Genomic DNA, 19,880 nt, shown 5'->3' with positions numbered 1-19,880 from the left:
TCAGTATCGCCACGTTTGGGACGCTACAGTCGAGCATGCGCTAAATTTAGCGCCCGGCGCAACTTAGCGCCACCTTCACCGAAATTGAGTTGCATCGTCCCAAGAGGTTGCTGCTGTGCTAAAGCAGGCGGTGCACGATTATCCTAAGGCGCTAAGCTGGCGAGCCGAGGCGCTACCACCGAGGGCGGGCGCAGCGCAGGTGCGGCCAGTTAGCGATTGCAGGCAGACACACTAGCGCCGGTCACCTCTTAAAGGGGGAGGGTCGATTTGGCTTGCAGCCATGCCCTGCACATTGGAGCCCTGATTCTAGGCCTGGGCAGACCTGCTGTGACATCATTACGCCTACGACCATGGAGAAGGCCAGGGAGCGAGCGCAGCGCTTCAGTGAGGTGGCCCTGAAGGTTCTGGTTGGCGCAGTGGAGCGCAGGCAACCTATCCTCTTTCCTGACAGTGGCAGGAGGCCGCTGCCCAGCGAATATAGAAAAGCTTGGAGGGAGGTGACACACAGAGTGACCTCCAGCAGCATGGTCCCTAGGACCCCAACGCAATGCAGGAAGAAGTTCAATGACCTCACTCGGGTTGTCAGGGTGAGTACCCTCCTCTTCATCCCTGCATGTGCACCTCACTTTATGGCCAAAGGGTCCTGAAAGCCCCAATGCCCAGCCCTCATCCAACACCTATGGGACTCTCATGAAAACCACATGCACATTCACCACTTTACACACTGTCAGGGCTATTCGACCATGGGAGGCAGTGCAGCCAAGATCAGGGATTGACACTGTCAAGGCTATTCCACCATGGGAGGCAGTGCAGCCAAGATCAGGGCTTGACACTGTCAGGGCTATTCCACTATGGGAGGCAGTGCAGCCAAGATCAGGGCTTAACACTGTCAGGGCTATTTGACCATGGGAGGCAGTGCAGCCAAGATCAGGGCTTGACACTGTCAGGGCTATTCCACCATGGGAGGCAGTGCAGCCAAGATCAGGGCTTGACACTGTCAGGGCTATTCGACCATGGGAGGCAGTGCAGCCAAGATCAGGGCTTCACACTGTACTCAGAGCCCGTCCTTTCTCTTGCAGGGCAAGCTGGCCCACAATAGGAGGCAGCAGCAACGGACCGGGGGAGGCCGTCCTGAACTTAAAGACCTCAGCGATCTGAAGCAGCGAGTGGAACGGATTATGGCAGGCTGGCTGATTGGCCCCGTCGCCACTGGAGATGCCGACCCCATTCTGGACAGCAATGGTAAGGTCATCGCCTTTTTACCTCTCTCTTTCCACTTGTGCCTCACACCAGCATCCTTTGCCACTATCGAACCAATGCAGTGCATTGCAGCACTCATGCCTCCCTCGCTGCCGCCCTGTCCTCACACTAAAGCAACTCTTGTACCTCCCTGCTTTCAGATGCTGATTCGCCAGGTGAGGAGGCGGGCCCTCAAGCTGGCACTGTGAGTGAATCGGAAGGCGAGGAGGAGGAAGAGGAAGCCGGAACATCAGTGCCACCCTCAGCCGAGGCAGCCCATGGCCATGATGGGGACACGTCTTCCCTGGAGGGGAGCAGGGGGGAAGGGTCTGAGGAGGGTGAAGCTCCGGGGCCCAGCGGGCTGCAGCAACGCGGGGGGGTAGGGAAGCTCGGCGGCCTTCTCCCCGGAGGGAGAGTGTGGCCTCCAGTCCTGCTACAGTGAGCGCAGAGGAGGTGCGGCTCCTTGGTGAACTGGGCGCCCAGGCTGAGCGCAGGCACACTGAGCTCATGGCTGCAGTGGCAAGGATGCCTGACTCCATAGAGTCACTGGCAAGGAGTGTACAGGAATTCGGGGCAGCACAGGCAAGGAGTCTGCAGGAATTCAGGGCAGCACAGGCAAGGAGTCAGCAGGACGTCAGTGCAGAACAGGCAAGGAGTCTGCAGGACTTCGGTGCAGCACACGCGGCTTCCAGCCAAGTGCTTAGTCGTGCCATGAAGTCACTGGCTGGCCTGATGCAGACACAGATCAGGGCCACACGAGCACTAACTGCTGCCACCCTCGCTGGATCGGCCAGGATTCGCCGGGGCCCTCGCCACGCCGCAGCAGGTCAGCAGTCTGTGCTTCAGTGCTGCCCCGTGCGAGTGCCAGTGTCCCGTCCGACCAGGGAGTGCCTGTGCTCTGTCAAGTTGGCAGCATTCTGCCAACACTGTCACTCCTCCACTGCAGCTGCCACCATCCGTGGGACAGACTGCTGCTGCCCAAGCAGAGTTGGAGCAGTCAGCAGCCGGGCCCTCCAGGCCCAGAGCTGGTCCAGGCCGTCCCCCAAGGGCATCTGCCGACTCACTATCTGACCCTCAGCAGCCTTCCCCCAGCCTTGCTGCAGCCACTGGGGTCCCATTGCGGAGGAGCTGCAGGGCAGGAAGGGGCCAATCTCGCAAGCGAGGCAGATCACCCTCGAAGGCCAAAAAGTAGGGGGCCTGGCAAAATGTTGTGTTTTTTTTTGTGAAGGCCGAGGATCATGGTCATTTTTGTTTAACTCTTTTGTTCATTGTCTCCAGGTTGTGAGAGCCAGTTATGTGTCTGACTGTTTTTTTGGGGGTTTCTCTGCATTTGTTTGTCATGCGGGAAGGGCACAGAGTTTGTTAAATAAGTAATTGTCTTTATTCGGATTGTGCATGTTTGCACTTTGAACTATTTGTTGCCTTGACCGGCTCAGGGTTTGCGGAGCGGGTCCATTCATGTTCTTTCAATGGCACAAGCCATTCCCTGAGAGGGGGCCTAGAACCGACTTGCAATAAGCCGCTGACGGACGGCCCTTGCACTTTGTGCCTCCCTCCCATCTTGGTGCTCCTCCTCCTCCTCCTCCTCCTCCTCCTCTGGTGGTCCTCCAATGTCTGCTGGCAGTGGCTGAGTCCTGAGGATAGCCAGGTTGTGCAGCATGCAGCACACTACAACGAAATGGGAGACTCGCTCAGGCGAGTACAGTAGGGCTCCCTCGGAATGGTCCAGACAGCGGAACCGTTGCTTTAGCACGCCGATTGTGTGCTCAATTATGTTCCTGGTCACTTGATGGCTGTCATTGTATCGCTCTTCAACAGGGGTGGTGGGCGCACAGAGCGGGGTCATCAGCCAGGTGCACAAAGGATAGCCCTTGTCCCCAAGAAGCCAGCCTCCTGGGTGAGCCGGGGCTTCGAAAATGTCTGCCACAGAAGTCTGGCGCAGGATGAAGGCATCGTGGCTGCTGCCTGGAATGCAGGCATTGGCAGCTAGTATCAGCTGCCTGTGGTCACACACCAACTGCACGTTCAACGAATGGAACCCCTTCCGGTTGCGGTAATCCTCGGCATTCTCTAGAGGCGCCCGCAAAGCCACATGCGTGCAGTCAATGGCGCCCTGGACCATGGGGAAGCCCGCTATTCTTGCAAATCCCATTGCACGCTCTTGCTGCTTGTCCAGGGTCATGGGGAAGGAAATGTACTGACGTCTCCTTTTGAAGAGGGCATTCGTGACCTGGCAGATGCAGCAATGCACCGCGAACTGGGAGACATTGGCAATGTCCCCAGTAGCGTATTGGAAGGAGCCGGTGGCATAGAAGTTAAGAGCCACTGTCACCTTCACTGCCACCGACAGAGATGTCCTGCTCCTCAGCTGAGGCTGCAGATCTGTCTGAAGTAAGTGGTAGATCTCAGTGACCACCTCCCTTCTGAATCGAAGCCTCCGAATGCACTGCTCCTCAGACATGTTGAGGTAGGAGAAGTGCTGGCGGTATACCCTGGGAGGGTAAGGCCTCCTGTGCCGATGCCTGTTGGCCCTCCTCCGTCTGGCCATGATTGGCACTCTCCCTCTGCATCTCTGAGCCCTCTCAATGCAATAGAGAAACCCAACGTTTCCACCCATTGCAGCCCCCATTATATGTGGCCACTCAAGGCTATGGCACTGAAAAATCAATCCAACTGCAAAGCCCTGGGCTGAAGCCAGAAGTACCTGTGCGAGCGCTGAGTCAAAGCAGAAAGCTCTCTCCCTTTGTCTCTCTGCAAATTTCTCTCTCTCTCACACAGAAGGAGTGGTCCAAAATGGCTACCACAAAGAATGCAGGAAGAGCCCCCTTTAAATAGCGCCCCCCCAGCCCCACAGCGACTGGGAACCGTTCCACTCAACCAGTCGCTGGGAGCGCCAGGCAGAAAGGAGGGGGGCGCCACTGAAGTTCCGGTTCGGGGCGCACCAAGGGCGTTGCACCATGAAATGACGTCAGGATCTGCGCACGCAGCTGAGCGGGCATTGCGGTTTTGCGCCGCCGCTAAATCTTCACTCAAGTTCGCGAGAGGCACAGATCGCGCCGTGCCTGGGCGCTAGCCGCTTCGCACCCCACTTATCGCCCTCTTAAGGCGCTAGCGGCTGGTGCTACCAACTGAATTTCTAGGCCTAGGATTTTAAGAGCTTACTCACTTCCTTGTTCACTATTTGTGAGAATTCTGCCTCTTGATTGGCTGCTCAGACAGCCTGTTGACCTCACAGCAGTTCACACAAGGGGTCCACACTATACTTCGTTGGTTTGAATTAAAGGTCGGAAAATCCAAAGTTCTCAACACAGGGATCGCGAGATCCTTGTGAGAAGCGTACTTCAGGGCCAGCGGCGAACACCTTCACTTCACTGCTGACCACAAATTCTGGGCCAACGTTTAAAACATTCCAAGCAGGTAAAAAATGAAAACATTCACAAGAAAATCTTTAAACTTATATGCATCCTCTTTAAAATACATCCAATAAATTTTCCCCAAAATGTCTCCCTCTCGTGGCAGGGGCTTGAGTTTTGGCCATTCCTGGAGTTTGCTTTCTTCTGCTGGGTCTTCCTTCTTTTTTGGGGGCTTCCATGTATACATAACCTCAGTGCACAGCGACATCAACCTTAGATACTATCTCAAAAGCAAAATACTGCAGATGCTGGAAATCTGAAATAAAAACAGAAAATGCTGGAAATACTCAGCAGGTCAGGCAGCATCTGTGGAGAGGGTAAAACAGAGGGCGCGATCTTGCCAGCCCTGGGGAGGCGGGTATGGAAGCGGGACTGCCAGGAAAATGGCAGGATCTGGGGGTGGGTGCCCAACCCACCTCCATGCCATCTTGCCAGGAAAAGGGTAGCCAACCCGCGCTGGGTCCCGTCTCCTGGAGGCGGGAAGGAGATTACAGCCACTTAACTGCCTGTTAACAGGTAGTTAACAGGCAGATAAGAGGATTATCCCCATTTTAGCCACACAAGTGCGGGCTTCCTGAAGGCTCCGAACCCCACCAGGGTCACCAAGGCGAGTAGTGGGTCTGCGAGGGTTGGAGGGGTCCAAAAGTGCGCTCTGGAGGTAAGTGATGGGTGAAAGTGTGGAGAGGTGAGTATGTGAGGTAAGTGGAAAGTGATAGAAAAAGTGTACTTACCTTTGTTTCTTCCTGCAGGCTTCAAGAGTTGGGTATGTGGAGAGTCTCACACCTCCGCGGCAGAGATGACAGATGGCCATTGCATTCTCCAATGCAACAACCATCTAATTTCTGAAAAAGAAAGAGCTTTGATGAGGTTTTGAATTCAAGAGCTCATTAAACTATAGAGAATGTCTTAACAGATGAAACGTCATACGTTGATGTTCTCTGTAACCGGCTTTCCCTTAATTGGTCTGCTAAGGCCGCTGGGCGGGCTTAACAAGGTCAATCAAGGGAAAATAGCGTGGGTTGGCCAGAAGTTGATGGAGGCGGGACTGAAACCCAACAAGTGGGAGTCCCACCTCCAAAACCTCCCCATTGGCAAAATCCAGCCCCGTTAACGTTTCAGGTCGATGATCTTTCGTCAGAATTGGAAAAAGTTGGAGCTGGAACAGGTTTTTAAGCAAGTGTAGGGGCAGGGAAAGAGGGGAGGGGAGGAAAGAACAAAAGGGAAGATCTGTGATAAGATGGAAGGCAGGAGAGATTAAGAGACAAAAGGGATACTATCTGCTGTGCTTGGCCACCCGTTCAGAAGCCTGAGTGAAAATCATGGTCAACAGGATCCGGGAGGCTTTCGGGCGGGTAAGTAACCCGAGGCATTTTAACTGCCCACCTATCTGGTTCCACACTCCATATATCCCATGTATGTATTTGAATTGATTGATACTTTAACATGCCACAAAACTATGGTCCCGATTTTAACTCCAGGTGGGTTTTGGACAGGTGGGTGGCAGGGTGAGTTAGAAACTCACCCGCTACTCCAGAAAATGGCCATTGCTATTTTAACTCCCAAGCCCCATTAATATGCTACCCGCCCACTTCCCACCTGGAATGGCTGACAGCTCCTGGAAAATCGGGTGGTCCTTGGCTACTTCGCATGCTCTAAATGTGGGGAAGGGGGATCTGGGGGACTTGCAGTAGGAATGGGGGACAGTGTCCAGGGTACGGGAGGTCTAAACTATCCTTATGAGGACAGAGGAGCACTCCTATTCCTCCTGGCCCCACAAAGCAAAGTGTAAAATGTACCTTTTGTGGCCTCTTCATCTTGCAGGCAAGTTGATTGGTCTTGCCTGCAACTCAGACCGAAGTTAAAATCACAGTTGGAGCCCTATGAGTTAATCGGGCCCAGATCTGCATATTTAAAGAAAGACCCTACCAGCTGTGAGCAGGCAGCTTAGCCACCCGTCTAGAAACCTGAAAAGAAAATCACGGTCAGCGGGATCAGGGAGGCTTTCCGGTGGGTAAGTAACCCAGGGCATTTTAACTGCCCACCCACCTGATTTCTGCACCCCGGGGGGGGTGATTTTCATTCAGGAGTCGGGAAGGAGGCGGGACTACAGCTTTCGGGGTTGTAGTCCCGCCTCCATCGAGATGTGGCCAATCCACGCGATTTTAACAGCAGGTTCAGCAGGCCAATTAAGGGCCACCCGGCAACAGGTGACATCACACACTGAAATTTCATCTGTCAAGACATGTTGACAGATGAAATATCAGTGTTTCACAGCTGTTTGAAGCTGTCAAACACTGACAGTCTTACTTCTAACCTGAGTCCTTCTATGCAAATTCAGTTAGAAATCTCACCGGCACTGAAAGCTGCAGGCTGTCACTTTTGACAGATCGCAGCCATTCTGCATTCTGTGCCGGCTGAATGATGGACTCCCGAAACCTAGAAGAAGGTAGGCTGTAAAGGTAACTTCTTTACACACTTTAGACACACCAAACACACTTACCTTTGCACTCATGCACCCATCACTCACCTGAACACTGACATCTCGATCCCTCCAAGTCCTTCAACCCGACGGCCCGACTCCTCTAACTTGGCGTAGTTCAGAGCTGTCGGGAATCTCACACGACAACCTTCAAAATAAGGATTAGGCTAAAAACTGTCTGTTAACTACCTGTTAACAGGCAGTTAATTGGCACTAATCCCGTCCCGCCTCGGGTCGGCGGGTCCCAGTGCGGGGCGGGTACCCGCCTCCTTTGAAACTTACATGGAGGCGGGTATTGGGCGGGATGGTGTCGGGACCCCCAACGCCTACAATCCCGACTCCACGGCACACTGAAAATCGACCTCCATATATCCCAGACACTTTGCGAATTACTTGTGCAGTCTCCTCATTCTTTCATCTGTTAACTCTGTGGGTGCCTTATGCTTCCGCAAGCTTCCAGCAGGTCCCGTGGCTGCCGCCAAATCACGACCAGCTCAGCAGCAGAAACGACCCTCCACCAGCACTATTTAAAGGGATTGTCAACAACTTGCAGCTGACTTGCTTTTTTACTTCTGCTGGTTCTGTGTAAATTTGTGCAACTGTTTGGAGCTTTCTACAGTTATTTAAAGTTGCTGAGGTGACAGGGAGTGTTGCTGTAAGTGGAGAACGCTTTACTTCTCATTTAAAGGGCTCTGCTCACACCACTTGCTCCCAGTCATGGGGGCTCTACTTGCAGTCCCTTTCGCGCTCGAGTATGACAGGGAGATGGAGCGGAGACAGCAAAGAAGAGGACAAGATGCTCGCAGAGAGAGGAGGAGGAGGAGGTGGAGGAGAGCTCTTAGCAGGAGGCCTTAACCACCTAGGGCCTTCTGCAAGCACTACTCCTACCTGCACGTAAGCCAGGAGCAGTGTATTAGGAGGCTCCGCTTCACCAAGGAGGTGATCACAGAACTCTGCCACCTCCTGCAACCAGACCTGCAGCCTCAGAGCAGGGCAATGATGGTGTTGCCAGTGGCCCTCAAGGTCACTGTGGCCCTCAATTTTTTTGCCACGGGATCCTTCCAGTCTGGAGCAGGAGACATAGCTAACATCTCACAGTTCGCCGTCCATCACTGTATCCGGGAGATCACAGAGGCTCTGTACTCCAGGAGCCACGCATGTGGCTTTGCCAGGATATTGGGCTTCCCCATGGAGCAGGGCGCCAATGACTGCACACACATGGCTTTGTGGGCACCACCTACCAATCCTAACATGTTCCGTAACCACAAAGGCTACCACTCACTTGATGAGCAGTTGGTGTGCGACCACACCCAGCGCGTCATGATGGCGAATGCCCGCTATCCTGGCAGCAGTTATCATCAATGTTCCTGCTAAGCTGCGCGCACGGTCGTGCAGTTATCTGCAAGATCCCGCACAGGCCGCTCACCGGTTTTTACACAGTAAATACCACGCAAGCGCAGAAATTTAAAGGGAGCGCGCATTAAAAGAAACAGGCCGCGCAGAACAAAGCACAGCTTACAAGGAACATTGGTCATGATGCCTTTATCCTGTGTCGGTCCGGTGTACCAGCAGTCTTCCAGCTACCACGGCAAACCCGAGCGTGGTTGTTCGGAGAAAAGGGTTATCCACTCTGCACCTGACTGATGACTCTCCTCCACAACCCCACCACTCATGGCCAGCAATCATATAATAAGAGCCAAGCTGCCATGAGGAACATCATCGAGCAGACCATCGGGGTGCTCAAGCAATGGTTCCGTTGCCTTAACCGCTCGGGAGGAGCCCTCCAGTACACGGAGCGAGTGTCCCATTTCATGGTGGTCTGCTGCATGCTCCACAACTTGGCCATCATGAGGGCACAGCCCTTGCCACCACGCCAGGAGGAGGAGGAGGAAGAGGAGGAAGAGGAGAAGGATGGGAGGAAGCAAGCAACAGATCCCTGTTCCAGACGGGCTGTCCATGAGCACCTCATCAGACTCCAGTTCCAATGAATGAAACCCCAGATCCCCATTGCTCACCACATCCCCATCTTACCATCCCTCTGTCATGGAACGTCACAGCATCCAAAGCTGAAATGAGAGCCACCACAAAACAAACATTCCAAACATAATTTTAAAATGTTTTCAAATCCAAATCAAAACAACAACATCAACTAATCACCCTTGTGCATTCCCTTAGTGTCTGTCCTCCGTGTTCCTTTTCCTACTCTAGTGCTCCTACAAACTGCTACCCCAGTATCTGCAGCATGGCTGGTGGAAGGCTGCTGACTTTGAATGAGGGAGACTGCAAATGGCTTTCCAGGACGACCTCGAGCAGCTCTGGGCCTAGAAGGCCCGGCTGTAGACTGCACCACCTCGGCATAGACGGCAGCAGTCTGGGCTGGCTGGATGACAGGCAGCAGAACTCATGTGCGAACTCGCCTTCCGGGGAGCTGGCACCTGAGCTACCCTTTCCCCCTGGCCTGGCTGCAGCCCACTTGTGCCCAATGACTCACCACATGAAGATCCCGCTTCTATACTAGCCTCTACAGTCCATGCAGTGCCATTTTCTGAGCTGACCTGCTAGTGTCAGATGCAGTGATGGTGTGTTTTCTTCTCTTTCGCTCTCCTCCTCCATCACTTCGGGGATTGGCTGTGTTGGTGGGAATTCTTGGGTATCTGAAAGGATCAGGTTGTGGGAAGGGGAGGGAGGGGAAGCAAGGTATCCATGGATACACCATCAGCAGCTTCTAAGTGAGAAGAGATTGTGGGATGAGGGGGAAGTGGGATGTGAGAAGAAGGATTAGGTATGAGATCAATGGCAATGCTTTCAACGTCGCCGCTCCAGCACTGCTTCCTCCAGCTCTGTCAAGTTCTGCAGACGGGCTTCCCCTCCACCCGTCTGCTGCTGCCGGCAGTTATGAGCCACCTTTGCCTGCAAGAGAAAGGGAAGTGTGTCAGTGAGTGTGGTGCAGGTGATGTGCCTGCCATGGCTGAATAGCTGGCAGTGTGTGCAAGGTGTGAGCTTTGAAGCAATGGTAAAGTCGTGGGGGTGAAGTGAAGCTCTGATTGTAAGGTTTGAGTGGTGATTGCTAGAGATTGTTGATGGGTGAGTGATGGGGGTGTGGTGCATTGAGCAGGGTGTGAGGCTAGTGGTGCAGATGGTGGGATATGGCATTTGAAGATGAATTCATTCACTTTGACCACTCATGTGAGGTCATTAACCTTTTTGCGGAACTGGATCCAGGCCCTGAGGACAACACCCGTCGCACTGACGGCTTCAGCGATCTCCTCGCACAGCCTTCTGCTGTTCTGCCTTGAAGGCCTCCTGCTCCCCTGCGGGTAGAAAACCTGACAGCATCTTTGAACCCCCAGGACCAAGGCCTCCAGTGCCGCATAGAGGGCGAGGAGATTTTCTGATGGGCCAAGGCTCTCTCCACAATGACAATGAGGTCGTTCTGCAACAAAGCACCTCCCCTTTAAGTAGTGCAGAGAGCCTAGGCCAAACTTTATTGGCCAGTAAACTGCACCCGATATTGACCCCCTGTTCAGCACGGAGCCAATTAGCAACGTGTTGAGCACTGATGTCAGCACTGCAATCATTATAATGAGCAGGCAGCATGAGTTTTGCGGGCACGGGCACATCGTGCTTCGCGCTGCCCGTGCTCGTTTTCGGACCTTATCCAATTTCTAGGCCTGTGTGTTCCAGAGTTAATTGCAGTGGTGATGGAGGGGAGAGGCCTGCACTCTGAGGCATCTTCCTTCAAATCATAAATAGCAATTAAGCCCTAATTATAACCAGGGGCGAGAGGCGAGCTGTCTGTACTGTCTTTTCCTGCAGGAGAAATATTGTGTTAATTGCTAACCATACTGACAGTTCTTGGACCAGGATGATGGATGATTCTGGATTTTCCCCATTCTCCTGCTGATCATTATTTGCACTGAGATCCTCCTCTTCCTGTAGCTGGACTCTTCTCTCCGGTACATAATTATATACAGGTTGTAGCAAGCAATGACAATTCTGCCTAGTTGTGTTGCAGCATATTGTCGAGCACCTCCACACCTGTCCAAACAGTGGAATCGTGTCTGTGATCTAAAATTCCAAAGGAGTGCACTATTATGGTTCTGGTGGCTGATTGGCACTCATTGTACCCCTCTCCAGTACCACTGTGACCAATCAGGGTTAGGAACCATGGCCTAGAAATTGGGTTGGTAGCGCCGGCGCTGAGTGCCTAAAGAGACCTAGAATTGGGGCGATGCCCTATGCTGGGGCGGGCGCTATGAAGATAGCGACAACTCAGATATTGACTATACATTTAGCACCTGCGCTAAGTGATTGCGCGCGCCCGCGAGCGCAAGCAGTTCGTGACGTCATTTCAGTGTGCAACGCCTTCTAAGAGCGCCTGAGCGCATATTGGGTGGCGCCCGGAGCCTTAGCGCCCAGCGCTATTAGTGCCAGTTCGAGGGAGGGCTAACAGGCCCTTCTCGGAGTAGGGGGGCGCTATTTAAAGGGGACAGCTTTAGTGCAGATTCTTCTGCAACTTGGCCTGCTCATTGCGATCGTTGCCAGAGAGAGTTGGCGAGCTAATGTGGAGCGGAGTTCTGGGAATGTAGCTTTACAGTACTTGGGTCCTTCAAACCTGTCCGAAGCACTTGCAGCACTACACCTAAAAGCCTTTTGACCAACTGGCATCGGAATGAGAGCTTGTTTGGAGGGCGACGGCCTCATCGCCCAACACTGTGAAGGGGCAGAGAGAAGGCGGGAGAGAGGGCCGGGATTGGCCAGAAGGAGGAGGGCCAATGGAGGTTGGCCAATCCGACGGGAAGCTGCGAGTGTCTTTAGGCAGCAGGTGACAAGCCTTGACATGTCGGAGGAGCAGTGTTTGGGAAGGCTCCGATTCTGGAGGGACATTGTTACTGATCTGTGCCACCTGTTTGGTCATGATCTGCAGCCGCGTGAATGCTGCAGAACCTCTCTGTCCGTGATGGCTAAACTGACTGATGGCCTCCATTTTTATGCCAATGGATCCTTTCAGTCAGCCATTGGGGACATTGCGACTGTCGCTCAGGTTGCAGTCCACTGTTGCATCCGGCAAGTTACAGAAGCCCTTTATAGGCGAAGGCGTCAATTCATGACCTTCCCTCAGACCCTGCACAAGCAGGCGGAGGGCGCGCAGGGTGTCGCTTCTATTGCGGACTTCCCCATGGTGCAGGGGGCGAGTGACAGCACACACTTGGCTTTGAGGGCGCCATGCCATCATCCTTAGGGCTTCCGCAACCGCAAGGGGTTGCACTCCCTCAACATGCAGCTGGTCTGTGACCACCGCCAAAACATCATGGAAGTCACCGCGCATTTCCCAGGGTGCAGCCACGATGCCTTTATCCTGCGGCTGACCTCAGTTTGTAACCTTTTTGAGGGGCTGCCTCGAAGACGAGGCTGGCTTACTGGGGACAAGGGCTATCCTCTCTGGCCATGGCTGATGACAACACTCCGTGTGGCCGACACCCCAGCAGAAGAGCTGATCAGCAGCAGCCATCAGGCGACCAGGCACAGTAAACAGCACACTATTGGTGTTGTCAAAAAGCATCTCCAATGTGTGGAAGATTCGGGGGGATCCCTGCAGTACTCGCCGCAGCAAGTGGGACACATCGTCGTCGTCTGCTGCATGCTCCAGAACTTGGTGATTCGACGCACACAGCCAATTCCAGCTGTCCCTCAACGACCAGCAGAGCAGGCGGAGGAGGAGGAGTATGAGGATGAGGAGGAAGAGGAAGAGCAGGCGGAGGAGGAGGAGGAGGAGGAGGAGGATGAGGATGAGGAGGAGGAGGAGGAGGAGGCGGAGGAGGAGGAAGAGGAGGAGGAAGATGGAAGGGCTGCTGAAAGTGGAAGGGCCATACGTCAGAGGCGCATCTGGACTCGTGTCGAGACCCCTGTGGCGGAATGATGAGAGCCTTAACTCATGCGCACTTTGGATGTTTCAGGGCCTCTGAATGCCAGCATCACTGAAACTAGTCACATGCACCATGCCACATTGAAACTTCTGTTTATTGGCACAAAAGTCTTTCATTACAGCTAAACAACGTAATGTCAACAGAAACCATAACTTTCACAATAACTGTGAACTGTTTGGCAAAGCCGCAAAACTCAACAAACCTTCTGCAAATATAACAACAGGTGAGGGTGTCCTTGCATTTGGACAAACAAACGTCTCAGCACCTCACTCTACAACTGGCCCCTTGAGGGAGAATGACTTCTCTTTCGCGCCCGGCCCCTTCCCTCCCTGCTGCTCCGACGTAATTGGACCCCAGTGGCGGCCTCAAGGCTGGGGGACGCTGTAATGATATCAGCAAATAGTGATGTTATTTGCCTGTTTGATTATGATGCCTTACCAGCATGTTTGCAGGTATTGATTACTTATGCCTGACCAGCAGAGGTCATGTGAGAGACAAGCAGTTTGGTTTAGTTTCAGTTTCGTTCTAGATGCATCACAAGCATCGTGTCTCCTGTAAAAGCTGTATAAAAGAGTTGAACAAACTTTAGATTAAAAGTCATTCTCTTTCATAAATGTCTCGTCATTGAACCCACAAAGAAAACAATACAGACGCCTGCTGACTGTCTGGAAGTGCAGAAGCCCCTGAGGGACGGCCTGGCCGACCTCTGGGCTTGGAGGGTGCGGACGCAGGATGCTTGATGGGACCATGGCTGGAAGCAGTGTGGCCTGCAGGTGGTGGCAGCTGCAATGCAGGCGTCCCAGCGCTGGCATGTGCAGTGGTCTCCTGCTGAGAGAGGACACAAGCACCATGGTCGGATGACACACTGGCTATCTGAGGGGAGCGAGTCGGCTCTACCGCCACAATCGCATGCTCCACTGATTGCTGGCCTTGTATGGGACTGGAAGGGCCCGGGGTGATCCTAACTGATGCAGAGAGGGTGGCTACAGTGAGAGATCGCATTGCGTCAATCTGGCTGTGGAGGAGCCCAGCAAGTGACTGCGTGGCAACAGTGAGGACCTGTGTGCCAGGTGCCAGTGCTTCGGAGAAGGCCTGGACAGTTCTTCCCATTGCTTCGGACAAGCCAGGTGCCGACCGCTCCACTGCCTCGGACAAGCCCTGCACAGACCTTTCCAGGGATTGTCCGAAGCCCTGAACAGTCCTTTCCATAGCCGACTCAAAGCCGTGGACAGTCCTCTCCATTGTTGGGCCGAAGCCCTGGATAGTCCTGTCCATTGTTACCCCGAAGCCCTGGATAGACCTGTCCATTGTTGCCCCGAACACCTGCAGAGTCCTGTCCATTGTTGCCCCAAAGCCCTGGAGAGTCCTCTCCATTGTTGCCCCGAAGTCCAACATACTCTTAGCCAATGAATCTATTGACTCAGGCATCTTCTCCACTGCAGCCATCAGCTCCGTGTGTCTGACCCGGGCCTGTTTGCTCATCTCAGCCAGGCGACGGACCTCATCTGCACTCTGTGCAGCAGTCATCACGACCTGCCTTGCCCTCCGGGGAGACGGTGGCCGAACTTGCCTATCCCCCGTGCGTTGCTGCATGCCGCTTGGTCCGGCAACTGGTTCATCCTCCGAGCCCCCCACCCTCCCCTCCAGGGGACTACTATCCCCAGTCTGTAGATGTGTCAGCTCCCCGGATTCTGCAACGGCTGGTCCGGATTCCTCCTGGTCCTCGCCTCCGGTGACACTGGCACTGGCAGCTTCAACGCGTTGAGCCCGAGTTGGTGCTGCTTCATCTGAAAGTGGGAGGTGGAAGAGTGGCTTTAGCAAAAGGACAGCTTTGCTGAAAGGCATGCCAGATTGCGGCAAGGCTCTGACATGGCTGCACACTGAGGATGCATGCTGGCGGGGGGACCAAGTGGAAGGCAACAGGTGAAAAAGGTGAGAGTCTTACCCTCGCTGTTGGTAATGGGATCGGCAGATGCAGTGGTCACAGGACCAGACAGACGTCCTCCAAGTATCTGGTGCACTCTCTCCTCCAGATCCGTCAGAGTGACCACTTGTGGAGGTCCGCCACCGGTTCGACGCTGCTCCTTTCGGATCATGGCCAGTTTGGACTGCAGGGGAAAGAAGGGGAAGTTCTGTAACATGAGGCCTTGAGAGATCATCGCATGCCCCCCATGGTACAAGAGCCCTTACATGAGGCCTTGAGAGATCATCGCATGCCCCCCATGGTGCAAGAGCCCTTACATGAGGCCTTGAGACATCTGTCCATGTGTGTGCCAAGAAAGGGCCATGGGTGCATGCTGACAGATGGCCATTGGGGCATCATTGCAGCAGGGTGCCCGAAGTCAGCTGCAGATGGAGGGAATCAGAAGTTTGCTAAACCATCACTCATCCTAACGATCCGTGTGAGGTCGTTGAATTTCTTCCTGCACTGAACAGGGGTCCTGGTCGCCATGCTGCTGGAGTTGACCCTCACAGCAACCTCCCTCCAAGATCGTCGGTAAGCCTTCTGATTCAGCCTCTTGCCATTATCCGGATACAGGACCTCTCGACGGCGCTCAACTGCAGCCACCAAGTGGTCCAGAGCCTCAGTGCTGAAGCGCTCTGCTCTCTGTCTAACCTTCTCCATGCTGAACAACTTTGTACTGCCAGACAAGGGCGAGCGCCGAATCTGAGGCCTACAGGGCGTTGGGAGTTGAAGGTCAGGCTGACTGACCCACCCCTTTAAGAGCCGGCTGGCGCCTGGAGGTCTCGTGGTTTCCCGTAATTGAGATCACCTGCGCTGCGCCCGTCCGCTTCGATATTGAGTAGCACCTGAACTTTTGCGCCTTAAGAGCACCGTGCAACGGCTGAATTAGCGCCTCAAGACCCTTTGGGGGCGATGCAACCCAATATCTCGCCAGGCAGCGATAACTTTCGTCTGGCTATAAACTTAGCGCTTCGCCAGTTCTAATGCCTCAAGCAAGGCTATACCCAATTTCTAGGCCCACCATGGTATCATCTGTTGAGGCTAGAAATTGGGTACATTAGCGCCTCCCATTAGTGCCTCCAGGGGGGGGTGCTAACAGGGCGTTAATGACTTACCATCTGGGCGCGGCACTGATAGCGCTGCCGGCAAAATTACTTGGCAGTTTGCGGCGGCGCTAACCACTATCGCCACGCCCGCCTGCGGCCGTAGATCGTGATGCCATCCGGCTGCACATCACACCTGTAACACCCTAGACCGGAAATTCATTCTCATCCCCTGCCTCAGCGCCTGCCGTTGGGAATGATGGGTAGAGAAGGTGGTTTGCAGTCGGCTGCGAGCTGGAGGAGCGCTACTTAAAGGCATTAACTTCCGTTTTTTTTTAGCCGGCAAACAATGCTGCCTTGTCACTTTGACAGAAGCAAACAGGCATTTTGACCAATTTGAGCTTTTCCTACTTGAAGGAGATTTGCGCCTGAGAAAACTTTATCACTTTTATTTGGGTTACATTTGATACTGCAACATTTCCAAAACTTAATGGGAGCTGTACTGCCACTGGACCTTGCCCTCCAGCATCACCGTCAGAGGCAGCGGAGGCAGCAAAAAGATTGCAAAACGTGGCCAGAGGGTGCAGGGCCTGCAGGGCTCTCAACAGGAAAACTTACCCTCCCTGTGTATTCCAGGAGCAGCCCTCCTACATTCATTTCTCAGAGGAACAGTGCCTTAGAAGGCTCCGCTTCAGCAAGGAGGTGGTCACAGAGCTCTGCCACCTCCTGCAGCCAGAGCTCCAGCCTCAGCTCAGGACCAGGACATCTCTTTCAGTGGCAGTCAATGTCACAGTCGCTCTCAATTTCTACGCCAGCCGCTCCTTCCAGGCTTCAACAGGGAATATTGCAAAAATTTCACAATTCGCCGTTGATTGCTGCATCCAGGGGGTCACAGATGCTCTGTACAGAAGGAGAAGGGAGTACATCTCATTCCCCATGACCAAGGAGAAAAAGGATGAATGCTCATGTGGCTTTGCAAGGATAGCGGGCTTCCCCATTGTTCAGGGCACCATTGACTGCACCCACGTGGCATTGCGGGCACCTCATCACAATGCAGAGGTGTTCCATAACTACAAAGGCTACCACTCTCTGAATGTTCAGTTGGTGTGTGACCATGGACAGCTCCTCCTCGCCATCAATGGCCGCTATCCTGGCAGCAGCCACAATGCATTCATCCTGTGTGAGACCGGAGTCCCAGCACTGAATCTCGCGGCTGGCTGCTCGGAGACTAGGGTTATCCACTCGCCACCTGGTTGATGACACCTGGCTCAGCTCACATACAATGAGAGCCATAGCACCACCAGGAAGCTGATCGAACAGACTAGCGGCATGCAAAAGCAATGGCTCTGCTGCCTTGACCGCTCTGGAGGACCCCTGCTGTACTCCCCTGATTGAGACCCCTTTTCATTGTTGTGTGCTGCATGCTGCACAACCTGGCCATTCTAAGTGCCCAGCCATTGCCACCAGGGATTGCAGGTCCACATCAGGAGGAGGAAGAGGGACAGGAGGAGGAGGAGACAGAGGAGGAGGATGAAGAGGAGGAGGAGCCGGAGCAACGTAGGAGGGAGGAACTCAATCTTGCTTCTGCAAGGGCCATTCATGATCGCCTCATTAGACAGTGCTTCCAATAAATGAGATAGCACATGGCCTTTAAGAACATAAGAACATAAGAAATAAGAGCAGGAGTAGGCCATATGGGCCCTCGAGCCTGTTCCACCATTCAATAAGATAATGGCTGATCATCAACCTCAACTCCACTTTCCCGCCCGATCTCCATATCCCTTGATTCACCTAGAGTCCAAAAATCTATCTATCTCAGCCTTGAATATAATCAAAGACTCAGCATTCACAGCTCTCTGGGGCAGAGAATTCCAAAGATTCACAACATTCTGAGTGAAGAAATTCCTCCTCATCTCGGTCTTAAATGGTCTACCCCTTATCCTGAGACTATGCCCCCTCGTTCTAGACACTTCAACCAGGGGAAACAACCTCTCAGCATTTACCCTGTCAATCCCCTTCAATCTTGTATGTTTCAATGAGATCACCTCTCATTCTTCTAAACTCCAGAGAGTATAGGCCCATTCTACACAATCTCTCATCATAGGACAACCCTCTCATCCCAGGAATCAATCTAGTGAACCTTCCTTGCACCGCCTCCAAGGCAAGTATATCCTTCCTTAGATAAGGAGACCAAAACTGTGCACAGTACTCCAGGTGTGGTCTCACCAAGGCCCTGTACAATTGTAGCAAGACTTCCTCACTCTAATACTCCAACCCCGTGCAATAAAGGCCAACATGCCATTTGCCTTCCTTATTGCTTGCTGTACCTGCATGCTAGCTTTCTGTGTTTCTTGCACGAGGACACCCAAATCTCTCTGAACACCAACATTTGAAAGTTTCTCACCATTTAAAAAATATTCTGTTTTTCTATTCTTCCTACCAAAGTGAATAACCTCACATTTCCCTACATTATACTCCATCTGCCACCTTACTGCCCACTCACTTAGTCTATCTATATCCCTTTGCAGACTCTTTGGGCTCGATTTTAACTCAGGTGCGGGCTGTTGTCTTGTTATCCGATTTTCGTGTTTCCCACACGAATCTAAATGGATGTGGGAGATTGATGTAATTTTAACTCAATTGGCCAATTGATTTCCAACATGTGGGAAGCCTTTGCAAATGGGTTTTTCATGACTGAAAGTCCCCTCCGATGATGTCATCATTGCTGCTGCATTTAAGGTCCAAAGCAAGCCTTGCTTCTTCTGCAGGCTTCCAAGCTTTCTCCATTTGGTGTCAGAGGGACTTGCAGGAAACATGGCAAGCGGGAGGGCAAGAGCAGCTCCTCGTTTTGACGAGGCGGCACTGCAGACATTGGTGGATGGGGCTAGGGCCCACAGGGAGGTCCTGTTTCCTTCATCAGGGAGGAAGAGGCCTCCCACTCAGACCAAGGCTGTGTGAATGCAGGTGGCTGAGGAGGTCAACTCCTTGGGAGTCACACGGCGAACCTGGATACAGTGCAGGAAAAGATTTCATGACATTCACTCAACCTCCACTTGTCTCCCTCATTGCAGGAAAAAAGAGCTCACAACAAGAGAGAGCGAGCCAGGACAGGAGGAGGGCCCCCTCAATAGCTCACCTGACCCCCTGGGAGGAGGCCGCCCTGGAAATCATCGGCATTGAGGATGATTCGCACGTGGGGGTCAGACAGACGGGTGCAACACAGCAAACTGGTGACAGAAAAGTTTCCCATCTCTCTCTTTGACATTGCATGAGTTGCTGATAATGATTGTGAAGCTGTAACAGATGAACTTAAGAGCATCTGCAAAAAGCTATGTGCATGTAGCCTTTGCATCACAACTCTGACTCATTCCTTTACTCCCCCACAGGACCATCACAGGCATCTATCCCCCCTAGCCTGGAAGAAGAGGCTGAGCAGCCAGACTCCTCAGAGGAAGCTGCAACCTCTGAGGGCGCAGCGTCAGCAGATTTCAGCGCACCCAGCACCAGCGCAGACACTCACACCTCGGTGGGACCTTCGGGACATAGAGTAGAGTTGTCACCTGGTGTATCACAGCTCACGAGTGAGCATCAGCAGATTGTGGAGGCAGGGACAGCAGTGGAGAGTCCTAGTCGGAGGGCGCAGGACTCTGCCAGCTCGGCTCAGCAGCATGTCGACACTTTGCCTCTGGGTCCATTCATAAGATCAGAGGTGATGGAACTCCAGGCACAGATGCAGGAGTCTCTGACAGGCTTTGTCTCTAGGGTCACTGCGAGTGTGGAGCGAATGGAGGAGTCCATAGCTAACATGAGCAG

This window comes from Somniosus microcephalus, chromosome 2 (genome assembly GCF_052327205.1).
Source record: "Somniosus microcephalus isolate GS21.2 chromosome 2, FLI_Smic_1.0, whole genome shotgun sequence".
NCBI lineage: Eukaryota > Metazoa > Chordata > Chondrichthyes > Squaliformes > Somniosidae > Somniosus > Somniosus microcephalus.
Note: the sequence above shows the minus strand (reverse complement) of the source record.